Genomic DNA, 7,484 nt, shown 5'->3' with positions numbered 1-7,484 from the left:
GAGGCTTATGGGGGGTGAGGGAAAATATTTTCCCTTACATCTCCCAAGCATCCTGATCCTTCCACAGCATGCAGCGCACCCGTTTTGGTGCGGCTGCACACTATGGCTAGGAAACGGTTAGGACTGGGTAGTCAGTCATCTTGCTCCTCCACCCATGCTTTAGGTAGGTTGTCTGCCCATTCAATTTAGGGTTTACCATCCACCCCCCTTTAAAAAAAATACAATTTGTTTTATAAGTTGAAAATATGTTTGGGGGGTGTGTGTGTGGAACTTCTGTGATGCACACCAGTAACTCTGAATGTAAACAGGAAGAATAAGTCATTGTCGTAGTCCTCCGCATTAGTCCTTACAAGAGGGATTGGGCATTGTGCATTGGATTGCAATGCATGAAGTACAAATCTGTGTCTTTAACTGCATACAACTGGATGCACCCCAACCAAGAGCTGGGGCAAAATTACAGCTTAACCAAGACTCATTAACTGAGAAAGACATTTTACTCAGGGTCAGCTAATGATAATGAGGAGTTTCTGTTGCCACTATCAGCAGAAAAAGACACTGCAACTACCACCACCCCCCCAACTGCAAAGTAAGCCCTCATGGACCTTGGGAAGCCACCAAGACAGGAGAGGACTCACGATGGGCACAGGGGTGGCCTCAAACATCAAACTGGCCCTGCCAAGGGATTGCATCCTTTTTAGTTGTGCAAGAAAGGGGGGGGGATGATTTTTTTCCTCTTTCTTTTCCTTTTTTTCCTAATTTTACATAAGAAAATATATCTTTAATTTATATTTTGCACCCAAATGTGCTTATGAATACAAACCAGAACAAAATGCTTTTAAAACCAGGGCAAAGATATAATAATTATATTTGCTCAGCAAATTGGGTAAATGTAGAAGACTGAAGAAGACCAATCCCTGAGGATCTCTCTTTATTTGTCTGAATCAGATTCCCCCCTTATTCTCTGCAATGAAAGATGAGGTACATTTGAAAGCAAAGTGCTGTGTTAGAATAATTTGCATGGATTCCCAAGGTGTCTTTTATCCAGCTCAATAATATTGCAGTTCATTAGTGGCGTAGGCTAACTAATATCCTAAATCAGTAATGCTATGCTTGTAAGTAATTTTGAGTGTGTGTAGTAGAGAATAAACCATCCTGTAAGGTGTCTGTTAATTGATTTCCTTTCTGCAGAGGCATTTTAATTAAGATTTCTGGTTTGGAACAGGAGGGAGGATGTGGTCATAGAGAGAAACTAGAAGACACCCATTCATCTCAACATGTAACTGCTTTATCCCCTCCATTGCAACCACAGCAGGAACAGGGATAAAAACAAGGCAGAAAATAACAGTGGGTAAAGAAATGATGACCCACAGTACAGACACAAAGCAAATACTGTAGTGATAAGTACAAAGTCATGGTTCTAAAGGCATGGCATGATCCTCCCTAATAATATGGCCACAAGTCTCTGAAGACTGAGAACCAAATTCTGCTCACTTGCAATCAGGAACTCAAACTGAACTTCAACCCAAATACAAAAATCAGTTCAGAGAGGTGTTTCCCATCCGCCCCCCGGAACGGGAACTGAACACAAACCCCAAATCTCCTGGTTGCCTTGAATCTAAACTGTAACTGAATCAACTAAACTAAAAAAAAAAAGGTAAGAATCAGTTCAGTAATAAATAAAAACCAACATAATTAGGCCTTGAGGCAAGGGCATCACTAGGAAGGTGCAGCGTGTGTGGTCCACAGCAGGTGTCACCCTTAGGGAGGGTGACAGCACAACGCCTGAACCACCTTCAGTGCTGGCTGAGAGAGCATGGAATCATTGTCAGCTGCTGCTCATGAGTCGCGAAAAGCTCTCAATGATCTTCGGCCCACTCCGGGCATGGAAGTTACTTCGTATCCTCGCAGAGTGGGCCAAAGAGCACCAAGAGCTTTTCGCAACTGACAAGCTGCAACTGGCAATAACTGCACCCTCTTTTTGCGCCTGGTGTTGTGGCTGCCACTGTAGATAAACATGTTCTGCCCAGTGCCCACTAATGCACCAGACAAGAGAGTGAGGCAACACAGGACATAGCCTGCCCAACAGCCACACAGCACCACAGCAGAAAGGTAGCAGTGAGGCAGTATAGCAAGGAGGAGAGTAGTACACTGAAGCTCTGGTTGGCGAAGGGGCCTCCTGGCATCTCTCTTTCCTTTCACTCCCCCCTTTTCTTTCTTGGGTGGCAGGCTTTTCATTTTAAAAAATATGGAAGTTCAGCAATCCAGAAGGTTGGTGTTGACATGATGACATCATCACATCACCGCCAAACTTCCAAGTTGCCAAGCTCCCCATTCTGGGTGACATCAAGACTATGGACACCACTGCCTGAGGCGATTCTTCAGAAGGGTTGTTATAATTCCTCTCTGCTCCAGCTGTTTTTGGATAAACTGTAGTTCCTGGTGACAAGAAAAAAGGGGCTTAGTGCTGGTGGTCCTAATAGGCCTCAAGTTCAAGAAAAAGACCTTCAGTGTGCTTCTTGTGTTTCCTCAGTACCACAGTTTCTCTGCGCTGCCATTGTACCAGCAAGAGAAATCAGAAGGAAAGAGCGCAGAACAGCTCTCAAGCAGCAAGGTGATAACAGAGCTGGGAAAAAGTGGCCAGCAACATCCACAACAAGGGGGAGTGATGAGGCAATGACAGGTGTCTATCTACTAGTGGATTGATCCACCCTGTCTATCAGCCAGTCCTTGCCGCTGCCAGCAGCCTGCTGACAGGCTCAGGAAAAAGTTATCTTGCTCTCCCCAGAACTTGCAGCAAGATTAATGGAAGGATGAGGGTTCAGGAATGAGTCTTGATGTATTTCATTCTCCCCACACCCTACTCAACTTGGGACAGGTAGGAAGTGATCTTCTTTAAAAGCTGCCTTTCTGGCAGGAGGTCTGGTCTAGAGGGTAGAGCCTCCGTCTGTCTGAAGATAACATCCACAAGGTTGCCAGTTCGAGGCCACCAGCACCGTGTGACCTTGGAGCAGCTGACAAGCTGAAGCCGAACTATTCCATCTGCTCTGAGCGTGGGAGCATGGAGGCCAGAATGTGAAGCCAGATCAGAATGAAACACCTGAATGTAGTGGTTCTTGAAAGAAAGAACCTTCTTTCAATTGTAAAAATCCCTATTTAATAAGGGATTTAAGAAAGCCTGCCTATGTAAACCGCCTTGAATAAAGTCTTGAATAAAGACCAAGAAAGACGGTATATAAATACTTGTTGTTGTTGTTGTTGTTGTTGTTGTTGTTGTTGTTATTATTAGTTCTACCATGTTCTTGAAGTCCCTCTCTGGTCTTAAATACTAAAAATTTTAGGAAGCTGTGCTCATAGAATACTACAGTTGGGAGGGAACTTAGAGGGCATCTAGTCCACACCCCCCTCCCCGCTTAGCATAGGCAACTATAGTATCCTTGACAGACGTCCACCCAACCTCTGCTTGAAAATCTCTAAGGAGGGAGAACCCATAACTGCAAGAGACAGACTGTTCCAGTGTTGGACTGCTCTCAAAGTTAGGTTTGGGGATATAAGGGCTCAGAGGGGCCTTATTTATTTATTACATTTCTATCCTGCCTTTCTGTAATAGAACTCAAGGTGGCAATGTGTTGCGTTCCCAACAACTCTCCACACACAATTGCACAATGCAGCGTATGTACCTACTGGCTGGTTAAAAAGTGCCAGTAAAATATAATTATGGCCACACTAGAAAGGTGAGAAAGGTGTTTGGACCCTCCACAACATGATCATTTACTGCACAGCCACAAACAATTGGTTGTCTGGGACATAGTTCTCAGACTTTTAGCACCGGGACCCACTTTTTAGAATGCTCTCAGGACCGACCGGCAGTGATGTGCTGACCAGAAGTGACATCATCAAGCAGGAAAATTTTTTAACAATCCTAGGCAACAATCCTATTCACACTTACCCCAGGAGTAAGTCCCATTTACTATTATTGTTAAAAGAATATACATAATAGCCTGTTAAAAGTACAGATCTCTAACTTTTCCCCAAATGCAGTCAACATACAATGGTAGCATCAAGTCTAAGATATTAAAAATAAAGTATTTAAATGAATGGGGACCCACATGACATTGGCTCCCGACCCACCTAGTGAGTCCTGGCCTACAGTGGAGAAACATTGGTCTGGAAGAATGCATTGCATCCGTCTTGGCTTAACAGACAGGTGCACATCAAAGTGCCTAGCAGCCTGGATCTAGAAGGATAGCAGGCCTTGGCAAGCTTGGTGCGCAGCAGCCTCTGTACAACCAGCTTTTCCAGTTGGCTTATTCTATTTACTAATTTGTCATCATCTCTGGCAAGTCAGGCCCATTAATCATGTTTCAGCAAAAAATGAGATTTCTCACCGGCGGAGTATTTGTCTCTGCCAAACAAGGGATAATTCAATTAGTTTCCGTTTCTAAACATTTATTAACTGGTTTTGGTAAATTATCCCATTTTTTAATTTAGCTTTAATCTGTGAAGATTTACTGTGTCATTAGGCTCACAAAGCCTTACAGGAATGTCATTTATTAAGCGTGAGGTTTCGTTTTCATGGGGACGTTATAATTCATACAGAATTTCATGGAGGAATTATAACAGGAAAGGCAAGCAACTTCTCCTGACCTCTCTTGGGGAGGGAACGGCTGCAGAGGGACCACAGCTTTTTCAGAGAAGGCAGTTTGAAGAAGGATCACCACTCACCATGCAGACATTCATTCCTCAGTCAGAAGAACAGATCTGCTTTCTCCGGCAGAATGTGGTTCTGCTCACTTCCTTGAACTGCCTGGGCTGTTTTACTAAAGTCAAATCCTTCTTGACTGTGAAAGTTCTCTCTCTCGCAGAGAATGTATGGTTTATGCCTGCTTCTTGGACATATAATGCGCAGCTCTCAGAAATATGTTAGCTGAACTCCTTTTTGCATCATGATGGATATAAAAGGTAAATAAAAATTTCTTTTGTAATTATTTATCTTGCATAAACTGAGAATTTACTCTGATTTAAATGCAAGTTAAATTATCATGGTGAGTAAATATATTTAAGAATTGCTTCCTAAATATGGTGGCTTTCAAACATCTCTCTTGTGGCAGGGACATGAGATCATTAGAGGTAGGTGAAACTCTGCCTCACCTGACCCTGACCTCACCCCCCCCGCGCATGGCCCCCCTGCATGACCCGACAGCCGCAAAGGGTGTGCACAGCCTCTCCAGCACTTGGAAGTCCTTATAAAGGCCAAAGACTAGAGAGCTTGCACGCTACCTCTCCAGCCCTCGGAACGGCCCACCTCCAGACGCGACTGGGTCATTTCCATGTCATGGGGCACTGTGACATCATGTGCCTCAGCAGTACAAGACATCATGGCACATCCCTGTCTTGTGACTCTCAGACATCTTAAGCTTACCGTATGTGACTCTTATGTATGTGACTCTTATGTGACTCTTATGTTATGTGACTCTTATGTTATGTGAATCTTATGTAAGCTTACCGTTTGTGACTCTTACTTGCCACCCCAGATATAAACTTCATGGTTATGCCATGGATTTTTATTTATTCCAATCTGCCTGGTCTTATCTTGGTTTTCTACTGACAGTCATTTTGCAGTGAAGTGATAGTAAGGAACAATCTGAGATGTGAATGTGAATGAATGCAGAAATCGTCAGCTTTGTGGTTCAGTATCCACCTTTAACTACTTGGCTCTCACTTTTTATTTTATGTTATTGTTTTACCATATATGATCACCTAGTGATGCCAATCTGCTTCCCTGAAAGATCATTCCAGGCACCTTGAGACTGCTGTGAACACTGTGGGCATTACAAACTGAAAAACAAATAAGGAGGAATATGTGAGCACCTGTCTAAAATTACACCCATATCTATTACATCCATATCTCACTGCCTGATCACAATGGGGATTTGCTTCAACTCACAGATTTCATTGTCAGTCCCAGAGTTGGACAGGCCATAAAGCAACCAAAAATAGTTGCATGGAACAACATCCTTGAAGGGATGGCAAACAAATGATCCCCCCCGCCCATCTGTTGCCACCTTCCACAGCCTGACTCTCCACTGGGTGCTCCAATCCTCTTCTGACTTGCTGAGAGTAAGTTGGAAGAAGACTGCAGCAGCAAGAAGATTGCTACTGGAGGGAGAAGGGGGGAAAAGGCCCTGCTCCCAATCATTTCAAAGAGAAGCAGCATGGAGTAGGAAGGCTGCACACTGCGCTTTTCATAAGTAAAGGCAGGGGTGGGGTGGGGTGGGGTGGGGTGGGGAGTGCACCTGCTCATTCACCCACCTGCCCATCCATGGGGCTGGTGAGTACATGTGTGAGCGGCATTTGGGGCATTGAAATGACATGGGGGCATGCACCACCTCTGGTCAGTCCTATAATGACATCAGATATATACAGTACTCTGTAGGGTGAACTTAAAAAGTCACTGCTGTAGTGTTTATGGGTTTTGTATTTATTTTATACAAACATTAATATTCAATTCATCGATGCAAAAGAGAGATGAATCTGAAACAAGAGGAATCTGTCTGTGCTGTTCAAAAGCTTTGCCACTGTGTTGCAGTAGCAACATGCTTGGCAGCCTGGACTAAATACTAGGAGACTGCTCTATTTTGCAACTTTGGAAAGTACTTTTTCAGTAATACTCGTAGGTCCAAGGAATGTTGCTTGTTTGGCATATCCTCCAGCTTTCCCTGTTTCTAGTGCCAGATCCCTGGTAAATCATTGTCCTGTTTTTGCCTTGGAGGAATGTCTTCTGCTGTTAGTGTGATTTGGTCAAGTTATCAGTCCAGGATTTAGAATCTCATAGTGGTGCAATGGATGCCTCTTGACTCTAGTGCACACGCAGGTCAATATATGCATGTGTACACTATCATTGCATGCCCTCTGGCAAGGGATTGGACAGCACCTTGGATTTTAAATCAGCTCCTGACAACCTCTTGTGAAGAAAATGCTATGTTGGCAACCTTCAGTCTCGAAAGACTATGGTATCGCGCTCTGAATGGTGGTTCTGGAACAGCGTCTAGTGTGGTTGAAAAGGCCGATTCAGGAGTGACAATCCCTTCCACACTGGGAGCAAGTGCAGTCTGTCCCTGGTCTGTCTCCCTGGCTATGGGCCTTCCTTCTTTGCCTCTTTGCCTCAGACTGTTGGCCAAGTGTCTCTTCAAACTGGGAGAGGCCATGCTGCACAGCCTGCCTCCAAGCGGGCCGCTCAGAGGCCAGGGTTTCCCACTTGTTGAGGTCCATTCCTAAGGCCTTCAGATCCCTCTTGCAGATGTCCTTGTATCGCAGCTGTGGTCTACCTGTAGGGTGCTTTCCCTGCACGAGTTCTCCATAGAGGAGATCCTTTGGGATCCAGCCATCGTCCATTCTCATGACATGGCCAAGCCAACAGAGGCATCTCTGTTTCAGCAGTGTATACATGCTAGGGATTCCAGCATGTTCCAGGACTGTGTTGTTTG

The sequence above is a fragment of the Tiliqua scincoides genome, chromosome 3, assembly GCF_035046505.1.
Source record: "Tiliqua scincoides isolate rTilSci1 chromosome 3, rTilSci1.hap2, whole genome shotgun sequence".
NCBI classification, from domain to species: Eukaryota; Metazoa; Chordata; class Lepidosauria; order Squamata; family Scincidae; genus Tiliqua; species Tiliqua scincoides.
The sequence above is the reverse complement of the archived record's forward strand: the minus strand, read 5'-3'. Positions refer to the sequence as shown.